Below are 14,462 nucleotides of genomic sequence, written 5' to 3'. Positions count from 1 at the left end.
ACTTATCACATTAGGATAGGGTTCAAGTTTCCTTCATTGTCTCTTTTCCCCCACACTTCTTCTTCAAAGTATTAACCCTACTGTGAAACGATAAACCAAAAGTTCCATCTGCTAAAAATAAAAAACAGCTTAAAATCAAACATTTGTTGAAATGTTATGTTTTCAGAAATTTTAAAACATGTGATTGCTATAAAAACAGAGATTTAAATAGAAAAGTAGGACATCTGAAGTTATTCAATGTTATAAACATATTAAGACCCATTTTGTAAATGAGGTTAGGACATCATACATTTTATATTAATCTTAGAGATGGGGAACTGCTGAGCATGGACTCAGGTTAGATTGTTTAGATTTTTCTTGGGAGAACAGATCACATTCACTGTCCACCTCCTTCCCTATGTGAGACCAAGAGACTCTGGTGTAGCTTTGACACATAATCCTCAAAAGAATTTGCAAGAAGCAGGTATCATTTCCAATGTCACAAAGGTTTTTCTGCCATGGTAGATACAAACAGGGATTTCTCTGTTTGTGCTTCAAGCAGAAGGCTATCTCTACAAAAGGCAAAAACTTGAAAGCCAGATTTCTGTTCCTTGTGCTCTAGACAACACTTTCTTAGCTAATAATGATTTAGTTTCTCTCAATTTATTGAATGCTTTAGGTAATATGCAAGTCAAAATACTGCTTTCTACACTGAACCTCACTTATTCCCTTTTCTTATTGGAATATAATTGCTTTACAGTGTTGTTAATTTCTGCTGTACAACAACACAGATCAGCTATATGTACATGTATATCTCCTTCCTCTTGCACCTCCCTCCTACCCCACTATCCCACCCTCTAGGTCACCACAGAGCACTGAGCTGAGTGCCTGTGCTATACAGCAGGTTCCTACTAGCTATCTTACACATGGTAGCGTCAGACAGTTCAGTCGTTCAGTGGTGTCTGACTCTTTGCCACCCCATTAACTGAAGCACGCCAGGCCTCCCCGTCCATCACCAACTCCCGGAGTCTACCCAAACTCATGTGTATTGAGTCAGTGATGCCATCCGACCATCTCATCCTCTGTTGTCCCCTTCTCCTCCTGCCCTCAATCTTTCCCAGCATCAGGGTCTTTTCCAATGAGTTAGCTCTTCGCATCAGGTGGCCAAAGTATTGGAGTTTCAGCTTCCACATCAGTCCTTCCATGGTAGTGTAAGTCAGTCCTAATCTCCCAGTTCATCCCACCTTTTCCTTCCCCTGCTGTGTACACACATCTGTTCTCTATATCTGTGTCTCTATTCCTGATATGTAAATAGGTTTGTCTGCACGATTTTTATAGATTCTACATATATATGTTAATAAATGATATTTATTTTTCTCTTTCTGACTTACTTCACTCTGTATGAGAGACTCTAATTGAGTTACTACCACATATCAGGGATAGTTCTGAATAATGGGGATACAACAATGCATAAGACAGATAGACACCTGCCATCGAAGAGCCCATATGCCTGTGGAGAAAGCGAATAATCCTTAGGGACTAATGATTAAGTAAGACAACAGTAGATTTTCTAGCTCCTTAAAAGACATGCAATAGAGTAATGTGATGGAGAATAACCAAACAGGGAGGGAAGGTAGAATTGTATGAGAGTCTCAGGGAGGACCTCTCTGAGCAGATAATCTGAATGATGACCTGAGTGATGAGAAAGGAAGCCTCCATGATGAAGAGCTAAGAAAGGAATAAGTTTCCAAAGAGATGGGTTCTGAAATGGGGAAATGTGGGGTGTGTTCCCAAGACAGCAAGATGACCAGTTTGGCTGTGGTGGAACAACTGAGAGGCTGAGGACAACGTGTCAGAAACAGAGGGAAATGGCTTAGGGGCAGGTGTGCCACAGTAAAGAGACTGAATTTTTTTCTCATTGCAAGACAAAGCCTTTGAGTGGATATGTTATCTCATTAGGGCTTCTCCCATAGATCAGATAGTAAAGAATCTTCTTGCAATGCAGAAGACCTGAGTTCCATCCCTAGGTTAGGAAGATCCCCTGCAGAAGGGAATGGTAACCCACTCCAGTAATTTCGTCTGGAGAATTCCATGGACAGAGCAGCCTAGCAAGGCTACAGTCCATGGGGTCACAAAGAGTCAGGCACGTCATCTCATTAATGCTTTAGGAGTTTACTCAGGCCACTCTGTAGAGAAAAGACTGAAGAAAGCAAGAGTGAAAGCAGGGATACCAATCATGAAGGGGCTACAGGAGTTCAGGAGATGAAGGATGGGACACAGACTAGACTAAGGGATGGGATGAAGTACCAGATGAGGAGGTATTTCAGGGTTCAATTCAGTTCAGTTGCTCAGTCGTGTCTGACTCTTTGCGACCCCATGAACCACAGCACGCCAGGCCTCCCTGTCCATCACCAACTCCCGGAGTTCACTCAAACTCATCTCCATCGAGTTGGTGATGCCATCCAACCATCTCATTCTCTGTCGTCCCCGTCTCCTCCTACCCCCAATCCCTCCCAGCATCAGACTCTTTTCCAGTGAGTCAACTCGTCGCATGAGGTGGCCAAAGTATTGCAGGTTCAGCCTTAGCATAAGTCCTTCCAATGAACACCCAGGATTGATCTCCTGTAGGATGGACTGGCTGGATCTCCTTGCAGTCCACGGGACTCTCAAGAGTCTTCTCCAGCACCACAGTTCAAAAGCATCAATTCTTCAGCAATCAGCCTTCTTCACAGTCCAACTCTCACATCCATACATGACCATGGGAAAAACCATAGCCTACTAGACGGACCTTGGTTGGCAAAGTAATGTCTCTGCTTTTTAATATGCTATCTAGGCTGGTCTTAACTTTCCTTCCAAGGAGTAAGCGTCTTTTAATTTCATGGCTTCAATCAGCATCTGCAGTGATTTTGGAGCCCAAAAAAATAGAGTCTGCCACTGTTTCCACTGTTTCCCCATCTATTTCCCATGAAGTGATGGGACCAGATGCCATGATCTTGGTTTTCTGAATGTTGAGGTTTAAGCCAACCTTTTCACTCTCCTCCTTCACTTTCATCAAGAGGCCTTTGAGTTCCTCTTCACCTTCTGCCATAAGGGTGGTGTCATCTGCATATCTGAGGCTATTGATATTTCTCCCGGCAATCTTGATTCCAGCTTGTGCTGCTTCCAGCCCAGCATTCCTCATGATGTACTCTGCATATAAGTTAAATAAGCAGGGTGACAATATACAACCTTGATGTACTCCTTTTCCTATTTGGAACCAGCCTGTTGTTCCATGTTCAGTTCTAACTGTTGCTTCCTGACCTGCATACAGGTTTCTCAAGAGGCCGGTCAGGTGGTCTGGTATGCCCATCTCTTTCAGAATTTTCCACAGTTTATTGTGATCCACACAGTCAAAGGCTTTGACATAGTCAATGAAGCAGAAATAGATGTTTTTCTGGAACTCTCTTGCTTTCTCCATGATCCAGCGGATGTTGGCAATTTGACCTCTGGTTCCTCTGCCTTTTCTAAAACCTGCTTGAATATCTGGAAGTTCATGATTCACATATTGCTGAAGCCCAGCTTGGAGAATTTTGAGCATGACTTTACTAGCGTATGAGATGAATGCAACTGTGCGGTAGTTTGAGCATTCTTTGGCATTCCCTTTCTTTGGGATTGGAATGAAGACTCACCTTTTCCAGTTCTGTGGCCATTGCTGAGTTTTCCAAATTTGCTGGCATATTGAGTGCATCACTTACACAGCATCATCTTTCAGCATTTGAAATAGCTCAATTGGAATTCCATCACCTCCACTAGCTTTGTTCGTAGTGATGCTCTCTAAGGCCCACTTGACTTCACATTCCAAGATGTCTGGTTCCAGGTGAGTGATCACGCCATCGTGATTATCTTCGTCGTGAAGATCTTTTTTGTACAGTTCTGTGTATTCTTGCCACCTCTTCTTAATACCTTCTGCTTCTGTTAGGTCCACACCATTTCTGTCCTTTATCGAGCCCATCTTTGCATAAAATGTTCCCTTGATATCTCTAATTTTCTTGAAGAGATCTCTTGTTTTTCCTATTCTGTTGTTTTCCTCTATTTCTTTGCATTGTTCGCTGAGGAAGACTTTCTTATCTCTCCGTGCTATTCTTTGGAACTCTGCATTCAGACGCTGGCCCCGGCGGCGCAGACACGGGAGACGCCGGCCCCGGCACAAGCGACCACGCGCAGAAGCGTGGCCGAGAGGAGCTGTCCCACGTCCAAGAGGCATTGGCTGCGCGGGCACAGGAGGGCCGAGAGGAGCTACTCCACATTCAAGGACAGGAGGGGCGGCCTTGAGGAGATACCCCTCGTCTAAGGTAAGGTACAGCAGCTGCACTTTGCTGGAGCAGCTGTGAAGAGATACTCCACGACCAAGGTAAGTGAAACCCAAATAAGATGGTAGGTATTGGGAGGGGGCATTAGAGGGCAGACACACTGAAATCATAATCACAAAAAACTAGTTGATCTGATCATATGGACCACAGCCCTAACTCAATGAAACTAAGCCATGCCATGTGGGGCCACCCAAGATGGGCGGGTCATGGTGGAGAGGTCTGACAGAATGTGGTCCACTGGAGAAGGGAATGGCAAACCACTTCAGTATACTTGCCTTGAGAACCCCATGAACAGTACCAAAAGGCAAAATGATAGGATACTGAATGAGGAAGTCCCCAGGTTGGTAGGTGCCCAGTATGCTACTGGAGATCAGTGGAGAAATAACTCCAGAAAGAATGAAGGGATGGAGCCAAAGCAAAACAAATACCCAGTTGTGGATGTGACTGATGATAGAAGCAAGGTCCGATGCTGTAAAGAGCAATATTGCATAGGAACCTGGAATGTCAGGTCCATGAATCAAGGCAAATTGGAAGTGGTCAAACAGGAGATGGCAAGAGTGAACATAGACATTCTAGGAATCAGTGAATTAAAGTGGACTGGAATGGGTGAATTTAACTCAGATGACCATTATATCTACTACTGTGGGCAGGAATCCATTAGAAGAAATGGAGTAGCCATCATGGTCAACAAAAGAGTCCGAAATGCAGTACTTGGATGCAATCTTAAAAATGACAGAATGATTTCTGTTCGTTTCCAAGGCAAACCATTCAATATTAGAGTAATCCAAGTCTATGTCCCAACCAGTAATGCTGAAGAAGCCGAAGTTAAACAGTTCTATGAAGACCTACAAGACCTTTTAGAAGTAACACCCAAAAAAGATGTCCTTTTCATTATAGGGGACTGGAATGCAAAGGTAGGAAGTCAAGAAACACCTGGAGTAACAGGCAAATTTGGCCTTGGAGCATGGAATGAAGCAGGGCAAAGGCTAATAGAGTTTTGCCAAGAGAACACGCTGGTCATAGCAAACACCCTCTTCCAACAACACAAGAGAAGACTCTACACATGGACATCACCATATGGTCAACACCGAAATCAGATTGATTATATTCTTTGCAGCCAAAGATGGAGAAGCTGTATACAGTTAGCAAAAACAAGACCAGGAGCTGACTGTGGCTCAGATCATGAACTCCTTATTGCCAAATTCAGGCTTAAATTGAAGAAAACCACTAGACCATTCAGATATGACCTAAATCAAATCCCTTATGATTATACAGTGGAAGTGAGAAATAGATTTAAGGGTCTAGATCTGATAGATAGAGTGCCTGATGAACTCTGGACGGAGGTTTGTGACATTGTATACGAGACAGGGACCAAGACCATCCCCATGGAAAAGAAATGCAAAAAAGCAAAATGGCTGTCTGAGGAGGCCTTACAAATTTCAGGGTAGAGTTGGTTTGAATGGACTGAATGTGAGCTGTGAGGGAAAGAGGAGTTAAAGATTATTTTTAAGCTGTCTTGAGGAATTCAAAGTTGGTGGTTCTGGAAGATAGAGGAGGCCTTGGAAAGAGGTGTTTGTTAAGAGTTGGGTTGGGTCAGAATTATTGTGCTTCTGTTTTGTCTTTGTTAAGTCTGAGAGTCTTATAAGGCACTGGAGCAGAGGTGTAAATCAGGCAGCATTATTTACATAATGGGGTTCAGGAAAGAGATCTGGACTGCAGTTACACACTTAAGAGAGTTAGGTTAATAGGTGATATTTAAAGTCATACACTGACTAATTACCATGAAAAGACTACTGATAGAGAAGCAGAGAAATAATAGTCTAGAACCTAATTCTAGAATTGGGGAGCAGAACATGAAGTAAGAGGAAAAGAACATGAGACAAAAGCATGGAAAACCAAAGAATAAAGTATTTCAAGAAACAGATTGGTCAGTTATGTCAAATGCTGCTGAAAGTTTTAATAAATAAAGCAAAATAATTGTCTACTAAAGCAGTAATATGGTGCAGCAGTTCAAATAGAGTCTCCAACACCAGAGTGCACGTGTGTGAAGTAGCTTCAGTTGTGTCCAACTCTTTGAGACCCTATGGACTATAGCCCACCAGACTCCTTTGTCCATGGGATTCTCCAGGCAAGAAGTAGCTGGGTTCACATCTAAGCTCCTCTAAATAGCAGTGTGACCTTGTGCAAGTCAACAACCATCTCTGATTAGCATTTTTCATATCTAAAAGATGAATATTAATAGCAACATGTTCATATGACTGGTTAGAGGATTAAATGAGTTAATATGTACAGAGTATTTAGAGCATTCCCTGCCTCATAGCAGGCACTCTGTGTTAGCTATTATTAGCACTTGATCCAGATGAAAATCATTTTAATGGCATGATGGAGATAAAAGCATGATTAAAGTAAGTTTATTAGAGAATGAGATGCAAAACTGTAGACAATTATAAAAATTTCTTTCAAGGAGTTTTTCTGTAAAGGGAAAAAGGAAATGAAGCAGTAGTTGGAATGAGTCTAAGGGTCAGGGAAATTTTTTTAATGGATGCCATAAAAGTATGCTTGCTTGCTAGAATAATCTAGTAGAAAAAGAAAATGACAATATAGGAGAGAAAGTGGGTAATTTAAAAAAGACTGTTCTTGAAAGGGAAAAAAAAGAATTGAGATTCAGGGCACGTGGTGGGGTTGGTGTTAGATTCATGTGGGGACATTTAATCCGTTTTAACAAGAGTGAAGGTGGGATGCGTGAATTTAGTCAGGTAGGTGTGAACCGTTTTGGTGGTTAGAAGCTAATGCAGTTTCATATCTGATGTCATCTCATTTGCTATGAAATATGAGAGATGTTTGAGAAGAAAAAAACATGAAATATGCATTTCAGAGAGGAAGAATAAATTTACTGGGAAGTTGTAGTGGGAATGCCTGGCAGGGAGCTGGCTGATGCATACGGTATACTGTAGAGGACTCAGTGGAATGAATGGAGGGGTGGGATTATAGCACAAAATGGAAATAAACATCTGTGTGATGACAGACTATTTGGAATGCTTGGATCTCCAATAGGGATGATGGGATGTGTCCTGCAAGTCTTTGAATGGAAGCCAGAGACAAGAGATTATTAGCGTTTCTTAAGATATTGATGCTATTAGGCACAGCACTGAGCTGAGAGCTTCAGGGAGAGCTGGATGTTGACTCAGTTCTCTCTCACAGAACCACAGAAGACAGGCGCACACAGTGAAGTTCCATGGGTCCCTACCTTGAGAAAAGAATCACCATTTCAGCATTACCCACCAGGGCCATTTTATCATCTTTGTCATATGGAGATTTTATCATAAGTTGGAAAAGAATTGGTGAAAAATCTGCATCTGGTTTCCCCCTCCCAATGTCAAAATTCGTTTCTACTTTGCCTGACAAGAAAAACTGTACTTCTCCACCCCATTAATTACATTTAGATGTGGTGATGGAACTTGCTTTGGCCAATGAAATGAAAACTAGACTTATGAGCAAAAGCAAAGGATATCAGTCTGTGAGGACATTTTAATAGTATTCCTTCACCAGATTTCTCCCCACCAGCCAGAGCGACAAATTATACAGAAATTACCTAGCGACTGAGCACAAGAAAGGGATAATTAAATTTTTAAAAACAAAATAGATGGTAGGTAGGTAGGTTGATGATGAAGACTATATCAACCTCAGTCCCCAAGTGAAGAGACACGAAACAGAGTCCCCACCAATCATATGGACATAAAAGTGAGAAATAAACCATAAAGTGTTACAAGGCTCTAAAATTTGATGGCTTGTTACTATCACAAAACAGCCTACCCTGACAACACAGTAGTACTTTCTACTGCTTCCTAGGTTGTTCAACAGGATATATATATATATATCTTCAAATGCATTGGTGGGCGGATAAGTCAGTGAAGAATGATATCTCAAAACCAGATCATTCTAGGGCATTGAGTCAATGAATAAATATATATAAGAAAATGCTGTTTAGACATTTATATAATTAAATGAATTGTAATAAATTATTTCCAATTGGATAATGCTGGCTAAATTCAGTATGTAAGACCTCTGGTGAAGAAAGTGTGCTTCTTTCTTCTTTGAGGAGAAAAAAGGTAAAATGGTGCCCATATTGTATGAGGAGAAAAATAAGGTTGGAGCTGTGCTGAGAAGAAGAGAGGCATGTTTCCCTTCAGAGAAGATGGGACTCAGTGTTAGGGGATTCATAATAAAGGTGACCTGGAAGACCAAGCCTCACAGACCCACAGCTTTTCTGCCTATGAATAAAGTGCACAGACACACAGGTTATTTCCTTGTGAGAAATGGGATTTTGTAAAAAACAAACTCTATCAATCTTTGTACTTTTTATTAAAACTTAAATTTGTAAGGCTTTTTTCAGGGGGATGAAAAAGGGATCCGAGAAGGAAATGGCAACCCACTCCAGTATTCTTGTCTGGGAAGCAGACAGAGGAGCCTGGTGGGACTGGAGACCTTCGGGTCACAAAGAGTCAGACATGACTCAGTGACTGAGCACAATAAAGGATAGTTACCTTTTCAAAAATGGAATAGATGGTAGGTATATAGGTAGGTAGATGTGGAGGGATGGATGGAGGGATGGATAATCCTACACTCAAAGAGTTTGAAGACATGGGTAGGGAGAATATTGGCCATTCAATATTTTTATATATGCCAGTTAATATGGTAAACAAAATGAGATACTTCAAAAAAGATAAGTGAATCCTCTAGCAAAATTTCGTTCACCTAAGCATGGCACCTGTCTACTGAGAAACCTGTATGCAGGCCAAGAACCCTTTATAGAACAACTGATTGGTTCAGGATTGAGAAAGGAGTATGACAGGGCTATCTGTTGTCACCCTGTTTTATTTAACCTATAGGCCGAGGACATCATGAGAAATGCGAGGCCCAATGAGTTACAAGCTGGAATCAAGACAGGTGAAATAAACATCAACAACCTCAGATATACAGATGATATCACTCTAATGGCAGGAAGCAAAGAAGAACTAAAGAACCTCTTGATGAGGGTGAAGGAGGAGAGTGAAAGAGCCAGTTTAAAACTACATATTAAAAAATCTAAGATCATGGCACCCTGCCCCATTACTTCATGGCAAATAGAAGGAGAAAACCTGGAAGTAATGACAGATTGCCTCTTCTTGGGCTCTAAAATCACTGCAGATGGTGATTGCAGCCATGAAATCAGAAGACAATTGCTTCTCGGCAGGAAAGCTACGACAAATTTAGACAGTGTGTTGAAAAGCAGAGACATTATTCTGCCAACAAAACTCCATACAGTCAAAACTATGGTCTTCCCAGTGGTCACGTATGGTTGCGAGAACTGGACCATGAAAAAGGCAGAGTGCCAAAGAATTGATGCCTTTGAACTGTGGTGCGGCAGAAGACTCCTGAGAGTCCCTTGGACTGCAAGGAGGTCAAACAAGTTGATCTTAAGGGAAATCAACCCTGAATACTCATTGGAAGGACTGATGCTGAAGCTCCAGTATTTTGGTCACCTGATGCGAACAGCTGGCTCATTGGAAAAGTCCCTGATGCTGGGAAAGACTGAGGGCAGAAGAAACAGAGGGCATCAGAGGATGAGATGGCTAGATGGCATCACAAATGCAATGGACATGAACTTGGGCAAACTTCAGGAGATGGTGAGGGACAGGAGGCCAGGTATGCTGCAGTCCACGGGGTCGCAAAAAGTCGGACACAACTGTGCAACTGAACAACAACAAAGCATTGCATAGGTATTCACATATGTAATTCTTATTTTTCTGCTATATAACAACTTCTTACATCAAATTCTTGTAGACAAAAGCTAATTTTTCATGTAAACTGCTCAGTATGTGGTGCATGTTTAATAAATAGTAAACAAGTAATAAGAAGGTAAAACTAATTTCTGTGGTTTTCCTTTAAAAGCTTAATGACTGTAAAAAATTAAAGCAGTTACTAGAATTTGCTACACAGAGTCAGGCAGAGCTCATGATAAACTAATCTAGACAAATATTAGGCCTGTCCAAATTAACAAAATAGACTTCACAGACAATCAGTTAGCATCATACTAAAATGATGCAAGACCCCCTGGAGAAGATTTAAATGAAAAAAGAACAACCAATTCCCTTGATGTCACAATCCCCAAGTCACAAAAGATAAAACAACAAGAACAAAAACAAAAAAACCAACATCTTTCTGCTACTTTCTCCTCCCTGGACATACTGCAGAGCACAAAATGTCGCCTCTTACATCTTTGTGAAATGACACTAGGCTTAATTCTTATGAAAACAGGAATACCAAGTCTTGCCCAGCTCTAATTGTTGCCTGCCAAGGTTATTCTTGGCACCTCTTATTAATCTCTTCTGCTTCTATTAGGTCCTTACCATTTCTTTCCTTTATCATGCCTATCCTTGCATGAGATATTCCCTTGATATTGCCAGTTTTTTTGAAGATATCTCTCTTCTTTCCCATTTTATTGTTTTCCTCTAGTTCTTTGCATTGTACACTCAAGAAGGCAGTTCAAAGCCTCCAAAACCAGAGATCATCTGAATTAAATTTGCCCATTCCCATCGATTTGAGTTCACTGATTCCTAAGATGTCAGTGTTCACTCTTGCCAATCTCCTGCTTGACCACATCCAATTTACCTTGATTCATGGACCTAACATTCCAGGTTCCATTGCGATATTGCTCTTTGCAGGACTGAACTTTATTTTCACCACCAGACACATCCACAACTGAAAGTCATTTCCACTTTGGCCCAGCCTCTTCATTCTTTCTGGAGCTTTTTCTCCAGTCTTCCCCAGCAGCATATTGAACACCTTTCAACCTGGGCAGGTGGGGCTCATCATCCAGTGTCATATCTTTTTGCTTTTTCCTATTGTTCATGGGGCAAGAATACTGGAGTGATTTGCCATTCCCTCCTCCAGTGAATCTGTTTTTGTCAGATCATGTATCATCAAGGGAATATCATATGCAAGGAGGGGCACAATAAGGGACAGAAATGGTAAGGACCTGAGAAGAAGCAGACAAGATTAAGAAGAGGTGACAAGAATACACAGAAGACCTATACAAAAAACGTCATAATGACCTGGATAACCACAATGGTATGATCGCTCACCTAGTCAGACATCCTGGAGTGGTAAGTCAAGTGGGCCTTAGGAAGCATTACTATTGAATAAAGCTAATGGAATTCCAGCTTGGCTATTTCAAATCCTAAAAGATGCTGCTGTTAAAGTACTGTAGTCAATACACCAGCAAATTTGGAAAACTCAGCAGTGGCCACAGGACTGGAAAAAGTCAGTTTTCATTTCAATCCCAAAGAAGGGCAATGCCAAAGAATGTTCAATCTAGCACACAATTGTGCTCATTTCAAATGCTAGCAAGGTAATGCTCTAAATGCTTCTAGCTAGGCTTGAGCAATACCTGAATGGAGAAATTCCAGGTGTACAAGCTGGATTTAGAAAAGGCAGAGGAACCAAAGATCAAATTGCCAACATACATTGGATCATAGAGAAAGCAAGGAAATTCCAGGAAAAAAATCTACTTCTGCTTCATTGACTACACCAAAGCCTTCAACTTTGTGGATCATAACAAACTGAAAAATTCCTAAAGAGATTAGAAATACCAGACCACCTTACCTGTCTCCTGAGAAACCTGTGTGCAGGTCAAGAAGCAACAGTTAGGACATGGAACAACAGACTGGTTCAAAAGGGTGAAAGGACTACCACAAGGTTGTGTGTTGTCACCCTACATATTTAATTTATATGCAGAGTACATCATGCAAAACGCTGGGCTGGATGACTCACAAGCTGGAATCAAGATTTCTGGGAGAAATATCAACAACCTCAGATATGCAAATAATACCACTCTAATGGCAGAGAGTGAAAAGGAAGCAAAGAGCCTCTTGATGAGGGTGAAAGAGGAGAATGAAAAAACTGGATTAAAACTGAACATTCAAAAGACTAAGATCATGGCATCTGGTTCCATTACTTCACAGCAAATAGATGGGGAAAAACTGGAAGCAGTGACAGATTTGATTTTCTTGGGCTCCAGAATCACTGCAGATGGTAACTACAGCCATGAAATTAAAAGGCGCTTGCTCCTTGGAAGAAAAGCTATGACAAACCTAGCCAATGTATTAAAAAGCAGAGACATCACTTTGCCAACAAAGATCCACATAGTCAAAGCTATAGTTTTTATAGTAGTATGTATGGATATGAGCATTGGACCATAAAGAAAGCTGAGCGCCAAAGAACTGATGCTTTCAACTCGTGGCACTGGAGAAGACACTTGAGAGTCCCTTGGACTGCAAGGAGATCAAACCAGTCAATCCTAAAGGAAATCAACCCTGAATATTCATTAGAAGGACAGATGCTAAGCTGAAGCACCAATACTTTGGCCACCTGATGTGAAGAGCCCACTCATTGGAAAAGACCCTGATGCTGGGAAAGATCGAGGACAGGAGGAGAAGGGGGCAGCAGAGGATGAGATTGTTGGATGGCATCACCAACTCAATGGACATGAGTTTGCACAAACTCTGAGAGATAGTGAAGGACAGGGAAGCCTAGCATACTGCAATCCATGGAGTCACAAAGAGTTGGACACAACTTAGTAACTAAACAACAACAAGCTTACTATCCTTGTATCTCATTTCAACAATAGGATATGGCCCTAGTGGTTCCCTAGAAACATGGCCTTAAGAGACAGACTCTTAAATCATATCTCAAGATTCTTAAATGTTATTGCAAAGCTATTATGACTGGAATGAAATCTTGTAAGGCATTTTACTAAAACCTTTGTTTCTAACTACATTTTACCTCCACAGGAGAAAAAAAATCTGAATAGCATTTGGTTTGTATGTGTGCAAAAATTTAAATATATATATATATATATATATGCAGATTCCTATACATACACATAAAATTATTTATATATATTGTTTATAAAGGGACTTTATATATATATATATATATGTTAATCTAATCACATTTTATTCATTACCTGTGAACCAACTGAAAATAAAGTGAAGTGAAGGCCTCTCAGTTGCGACCCCATGGACTATAACCACCAGGCTCCTCTGTCCATTGAATTCTCCAGGCAAGAACATTGGAGTGGGTAGCTGTTCCCCTCTCCAGGGAATCTTCCCAATTCAGGGATCAAACCCAGGTCTCCCGTATTGCAGGCGGATTCTTTACTGTCTGAACCACCAGGGAAGTCCAATACTGGAGTGGGTAGTCTATCCCTTCTCCAGAGGATCTTCCTGACCCAGGAATCAAACTGGGCTATCCTGGACTGCAGGCAGACTCTTTACCAGCTGACCTACCAGGGAGGCCCTGCTAGAAATACATAAATATGAAAAATTGGTTCACAGTAGAATAATATTTATGCAAATCATTTTCCTTGAGTAGCGGTTGCTTGCCTTTGGTTAATAAGAACACAAAGCTATGCATATCACATTCTAAGTGTAAGAATAATCCATTCACTCTGGAAACAATTTAAGGGATAATTACCATGGCTAACATCTATAGAATATTCACTGGATACTATGCATTATTCCATTTTATTATCACAACAACCATTAAAGAGGAAACTATAATTATCCCCAATTTACAGATGAAGGAACTGAGCCAGGAAATGGCAAGTAACTTGCCCAAAGTAAAATAGCCAATAGACAAAAGCAGACATGAGAATTCAGGGCAGTTTGCTTTCAGAAGCCACAGTCTTCAACTCTGTCATGTAATGCCTTTTCTATGGAGCTCCACACACCATGCGGATGATGTAAAGGAAAGCACAAAGTGTGTCACTGTCCCTACAAGTGATGCTTGGTAGCCTTGAAAGCATGAGGGCACTGGAACTGAAATACTTCAGTACAAGTCTACCCTGTACTGTACTATACTTGAGTGAATGCTTAAGTCTATTTGCCTTTCAAAGAACTGGCGTTCATCTCTAAAATAGCTCCAGAATCCTTATAAAGATTTAAATGAGATAATGTATATGAAACTGCTTTTAAATTGTATACCATTAAATATTTTATTATAATTATTAATGCAATGAATATCAAAATGATTCAACATATATACATTTTAAAAATATAGCTGAGAAAGATCCATATTCTACAAAAGTTCTAA

The 14,462-nt window shown here is 40.9% G+C and overlaps 1 protein-coding gene across 1 annotated transcript in view; it reads right to left on the bottom strand.

Annotated features, from left to right (window-relative positions):
- The window catches only part of TAFA2 (TAFA chemokine like family member 2), a 194,546-nt gene that overhangs the window by 50,369 nt on the left and 129,715 nt on the right, over nt 1-14,462 (bottom strand). The gene's annotated exons all lie outside the window — the stretch shown is intronic.

The sequence above is a fragment of the Moschus berezovskii genome, chromosome 6, assembly GCF_049115385.1.
Source record: "Moschus berezovskii isolate FMDL1 chromosome 6, NW_MosBer_1.0, whole genome shotgun sequence".
Lineage (NCBI taxonomy): Eukaryota > Metazoa > Chordata > Mammalia > Artiodactyla > Moschidae > Moschus > Moschus berezovskii.
This window is presented reverse-complemented; position numbering and strand designations above follow the sequence as displayed.